This window comes from Triturus cristatus, chromosome 11 (assembly GCF_964204655.1).
Source record: "Triturus cristatus chromosome 11, aTriCri1.1, whole genome shotgun sequence".
Classification (NCBI taxonomy): Eukaryota; Metazoa; Chordata; class Amphibia; order Caudata; family Salamandridae; genus Triturus; species Triturus cristatus.
In genome coordinates, this window is record NC_140594.1 from 993230147 (window position 1) to 993236362 (window position 6216).

The window sequence follows — 6216 nt, forward strand, 5'->3', positions numbered from 1 at the left end:
TTGCATAGAGTGTCATGGCATAGACTGAAGTGATGTAGAGTGGAGTGGCATAGAGTGGAGTAGCATGTCATTGGGTGGTGTGTCATAGAGTCTCTTAGAGTGGAGGCGCATAGAGTATAGTGACAAGTCAGAGTGGAGTGGAAAGTCGTAGAGTGGAGTGGCATGTTACAGAGTGCAGTGGTGTGGAGTGGCATACAGTGGAGTGTGGTGGAATGGGGAGGCACATTGTAGAGTGGAGTGGTGTACAGTGGAGTAGCATAAAGTGGAGTAGAGTGTTGTAGAATGGAGTAGCGTAGAGTGGAGTGGTGTGTCGTACAGTACAGTGGAGTAGTGTGTCTTACAGCAGAGGGGGTAGAGTGGTGTGGAGTGGTGTGTCATAGAGTGGCGTGTCATAGAGTGTCCTATAGTGGAGGGGCGTATAGTGGAGTGGCATGTTGTAGAGTGGTGTTGTGTGTCGTGAAGTGGTGTAGACTGGAGTGGAGTGACATGGACTGGCTTGTAGTACAGTACAGTGGAGTAGCATAGAATAGAGTGGCGTGTCATAGAGTAGAGTGGAGTTATGTGTCAGAGTGGCATGTTGCACAGTGTCGTGGAGTGGTGTAGAGTGGAGTGCCATGTCGTAGAGTGGAGTGGTGGTCGTACAGTCGAGTGGCATGTCGTAGAATGGTGTGTTGTTCAGTAGAGTGGAGTGGCATACAGTGCAGTGGCATTTCATAGAGTAAAGTAGAGTGATGCATCAGAGTGGCGTGTCGTAGACTGTCTTAGAGTGGCATGACAGAGTGCAGTGGCATGTTGTACACTAGAGTGGCTTGTTGTAGAGAGGAGTGGCTCTTCACAGACAGGAGTAGCATGGTGCCTCATACATTGGAGTGTGTAGGAGAGTAGGATCTGTTTCACATGTTTACCCCCACTATTTGCTGGTGTTTCACTGTTTTTCGACTTTAGTCTGGCTGGGACCCTGCTATTCAGGGCCCCAGCCTAGCTGCTTCCTCTATAAATTAATTGCATGTACTTTATGTACACTCTAGAATGGATTCTGGGGTACCCTTGCGAGTCCCTAGTATATGGTATACTATGTACCCAGGGCATAGTTACCCTAGAGGCCTACCAGGGGCTGAAGCATGTATTGTGCCACCACTGGAAAGCCATGCAAAATGACACCACAGGTCTGCTACTGCAGCATGGGTAAGGTGGTGCATGCACCCCTTACTGAGGTATAGGTTTACTATACCTCACCTATCACTGCACATAGTAACCTATCAGTCACCCCTATGGCAGGCCTTATCAATCCTGAAGGCAGGGTGCTTGGTAATATGTGAGAGGGTGCCCAGACATGAGCTGAGCCCCTCTGCATCCTTCGGAATCTCTTCTCCGGGGTTGTCAGTGGTGCAGGCTGACCATACACTCTTAGGTGCATTATATCTTAAACGCTTAATGCTAACTTTGGACTGGCTTCACGGAAACATGTCGTGTTTGATGTCAAACACCTTGGAATCATACCCCCACATCAGTTCTCGATGTGAGGATATGATCCCGCCCTTCTAGAGGGAGAGACATGACAGTACTGGTATACCCGGTAGAAATCTAATAGAGCCCTGGCATCACAAAATGGATGCTGCAGCCACAGACACGGGTCTGGCCTCCTGCTGCTGACCGAAACTCCGGCAGGGGAGGCCTGGACGATAGATTTCCTGTCACAGGGAGGTGTAACCACCTTCCAGACAGGCTTATGTGTATTGGGGCTGGGTGGGAGCACTCTCTGAGTGCTTTGAAGTCCTGCACTGGGGGCACATTTGGTGTCCCTGTGCATAGTCCAGCTCAAACCAGTTCAGGAGCTTCCAGCCCCTGCTCTGGCGTGAAACTGGACAAAGGAAATGGGTGTAGACACCCCTCTTTCCAAACCCTCCCACAGGTGGGTCCCCAGAGCTAGTCCAATCCCTTCCTTAGGTATAAGTAAGGAACCTCTGTAACCAGAAACTCTGAAGCTAAATCCTGGAACTTTGACGCTCTACTAAAGACTAGAGGACTGAAGAAATCTCCCTTGGGGTCAAGGAGTGACTCCCCTGCTTGGCAGGCACCAGCAAAGCATTTTGCTGGTCTGCATATCCGAAGCCCCCGACAGACTCCGAAGTATTTGCAGGCCAGGAAGAGGATTTCCAGACATCTCAGAGGACGACCCGAGTCCCCAGCAAAGCTGAGACCCTAGCAGCCCTCGTGAGTAGCGTGGAACCGGAACTCCTGGTCACCGTGCACTTTTGCAAGTGCATTGTTTTTTTGACGTCTCTTGAAGTCATGTCTGGGGTTACTTGTAGTGCCCACCTCGAGCAGATCCACCGAAGATTGTCGGCCTAGTCACCCCGAGTGACCCATGGGCCGCCATTTTGTGTTTCCTCTTGAGGTCCCTTCGCGATCCCTGGTCCGTCGACTGGTGGGTCCCTGAGGTGGTAACATTGATTTTCCTTGGGATTCCCTGGTTGCTCCAGATGTGCCCTGACTCCCAACCAAGTGGTGAGTCCCACAGCCCTTGCTGGTCTGCACCGAAGCATCTTTCTCGTTTCTGCGTGGGTTGTTGTTGCCAAGGCTTGTTGTGTCCAATCTGGGCATTCAACGCTGCAGCACTCGACATTCTTTGTGGGACAGCTCAAATCCAGCTCCCGGTTGTCCTCGACGCCTCCTGGTCCTCGTGACTGAAGAGTCAAGCTTCAGCTTCTTCACCTGAAATCACCCGACATCGGTGGGCATCTGCCTATTGCCTTCCTGGTCTCTGGCTAGTGACCCAGACTCTGTCTCCTCTGCTTTCAGGTTTTTCTTGACTTCGATCCAGGCTTGGATCTCTTCGGACACTTCGCATCTTCCCGGCAGCAGCACTTCTTCGCCAGCTCCCATTAAAATCGACGACGCGACCCGACACCATTTGACACCTATACACCCGGCTTCCCTGGGTGAGGTAACACGAGTACTCAGGTGCTTCCGTGGGTGTTGACCCTAGATCTTACTAAGTCCCAAAGGGTTTGGTCCTGACTCACTACTAAGGGTCCCTAATCTTTAAAAATCTAACCGCGACTTTCCCCATAGAAGCTAACAGGAGTTCGAAACTATGTTCTCACACTGCACACGGCCCCCGTGGGTCTCCTGTGTCACTGCCTTGGGTGGTTCCTTGGGGTCCCAGCGATTCTGCCGGCTCTAGGTCTTGTGTCTAGTTAAGTCGTGGTTCTTATACCACTATTTTAGTATATGGTTTGGCTCGCCCCCAGGGCCTGACGTGTATTTGTGCTTATTACTGTCATATTTGAAGTGTAACGTATGTGTTTTGACCTCTAGCCCCATAAAGAGACTAGGAGGGTGTGTTTAGAAATAAATACATATATTTTATATATATACCTGGTGTGATTGTCTTTCATTTAGGCACTCAAGAGATTATAGATTGGTAAAACAAGCTGCTTTACATTCCTTCAAACCTTAGCCTGAAGGCTGCTCTCCATAGCTACCACTAGGATAGCTTTCAATAAAGGTTGTCTTTAACCTATAACCAATAAGGGGTTGTTTGGACTGGTACAGGGTGCCCACTATAATTAGTGGACAGCATATACCAGGCCAACTTCTCACATTGGTGTGCTGCTTGTGGGATTCCAGCTTGCTATTGTTTTACTAGATAATCTCATTTTGAGTGACTAACTGATAACCACTAAAGGTAGCCTAGGTACATATAATACACGCTGTAGGAGAGTAGGGTCTGCTTTCTATGTTCACCCCCACTTTTTGCTTTTGCTTTACTGGTTTTCGACTTAGATGTGGCTGTGGGCCTGCTAATCAGACCCACAGCCCTGCTGTTCTCTCTCTAAATTAATACTATGTACTTTAGGTGCATAACCCATTTGGATAGGATCACCTTATTGGCCCCTGTACAGTGTACCCTAGGTACCCAGGGCATAGGTGTACCCTAGGCCTACCAGGGGCTGCAGCATGTATTGTGCCACCCCTGGCCTGGCCTTCCATTTTGACACAACTGGCTGATCACTCAGCTGGGGCAAGGTCGTGTAATCACCCCTTGCTTAGGTGTAGTATTCCTATACCTAACTTACATATAGACACATGTGTACCTATCAGTCACTCCTATGGCAGGCCTTGACAATCCTGGAGGCAGAGTGCTTGGTAACATGTGAGATGGTGCTCTAGCATGAGCTGAGCCTGTCTGCAGCTTTCGGAACCATGTCCTTATAGCTGTTCTATGATATAGCCTACCATATACTCTTAAAGTACCTTATAATCTTAGACTGTTATGGTAACTATGGTTTGGCTTTATCAAAACATGTCGTGTAAGGTGTCTAACACTCGGGAATAATACCCCCATGCCATTTCTGGACATGAGAATATTACTCCCCCCTTCTAGAGGGAAAGACATGTTAAAATCATACTTCAACTGTTAGCCTCTGACCAAAGCCTCAGCATCACAAAATGGATGCTGCTGCCACGACACAAGTCTGACCTCCTGCAGCTGGGAGTGATCCCAGCCAGGGAGGCCTGGACAATAGGTTTCCTGCTTGGGGAGGTGCTAGCACCTCCCCAGACAGCCTTTAGTGTATTGGGGCAGGGTGGGCTGAAAGGAATGAGACATGCCTGGGGCACACAAGGTGTTCCTTGCATAGTCCAGTTCAAACCGGCGCTGGGGCACTCCAGCACCAGCTCTGGCGCGAAACTGGACAAAGGGAAGTGGGTGTAACCACCCCCTCCCAGGTCCCACCCATAAGGCGTGACCTAGCAGGTATCCCAGCCCCCCAGATTAGTATAAGAGTGGGAGTTGGGCCTCAAGACTTTAGATTATCCTGAACCTGCAAAACTGAACAGAAACTCTGGACCTTCGACATTCGACGAAAGAAGAAGACTGAAGAATCTCCCTTGTAGCCAAGGAGTGGCTACCCTGTGCAAACAGGCACCATCAAGTGACTACCCTTTGCTTTGTGAAACGTTCGACGAGGAACCGACTGCAGAGCCCGACCAGAGCCTTGATTTCCAGACTTCTCCGACCCTCATCCACATCTACAGCAGAGCTGAGATCCGTGGAGGCGACGAGCGACGTGGGACCGGCTACCTGGGAAAAGTGGCTAGTAACTTACAGCGCAGCTTCTGAGGTACCCTCGAAGTTGTGCACCGGGGATTGAGAAGCCCCAACCCCAAGCACCATCTGCACCGAAGACCAGCCCCCCACACTCCACGAGTCCTGCGTGGGGCCCTTCAGCATTTTCCTGCTTGCCGCGTCTGTCCGGTTGCTTGCCCGCTGGCTAGTGGCCTTGGTGACGACGCTCCCTGAAATCTTCTGCGCTGGTTTGGCTCCTCCAGACTGGCTCCCGCTTCTCTGCAAAGAAGAAGCACCCCAGACCTTCCTGGTCTGCACCAGAAGCAAGTCCTTTGTTCTTCGTGGGTTCCGCTTGCCAAGGCTTGGTGAGTCCTAGTCCAACTTCGACGCCGCCGACAGCAAGAGCCTTCGTGGGACAGCTCGCCTCCTGGTCCTGGTCGTCCTCGACGCTTCCTGGTCCTCCTGGCTGCAGCGACAAGCTTCACCTTCACCTGCAACTCTTCACGACATCGCCTGGTTCCTTCCTGGTTCCACGTGGTCACTGGCTAGTGACCTTGACTCTGTCCCCTCTGCTTGCAGGTTTCTTCTCTTCTTGATCCCAGCCTTGGGATCCACCGGACACTCTTCACTGACTGCCTGTCAGTATCTTTCTTCAGGCATCCATAGGAGTCGACGACGAAAACGACGCATCTTCACCCCTATGCACCCGCAGCCTGTGGGCTAGGTAACTTGGGTACTCCGGTGCTCATCAGGATAGTGACTATCCTAGTGTCTAGTTTTCAAGTCTCAACTTCCTAGCTACTCCGGAAGTGTCCTAAATCTATCTATTTCTAAACTGTAACATTGCTATTGACTTTTACGCATTACGCGTGAGTGTTTCCACTCTGCACACGAATCCCGTGGGCCTCCCACTTCCTAACTAACGCTAGTGTAGTGTAGCCCCAGCGATTCCCTAGGCCTAGGCCTATTCTATTTCCGTGACAGTGGTTCTTATACCACTTATTTAGTATATGGTTTGCGTGGCCCCTAGGGCCTAACTGTATTACTTACCTGTGTGACTTACTGTATGCATTAATAAGACTGTGTTGTACTTACCTCTAAACTCATAAAGAGTGCTGAGGGTTTGCTTAGAATAAATACAC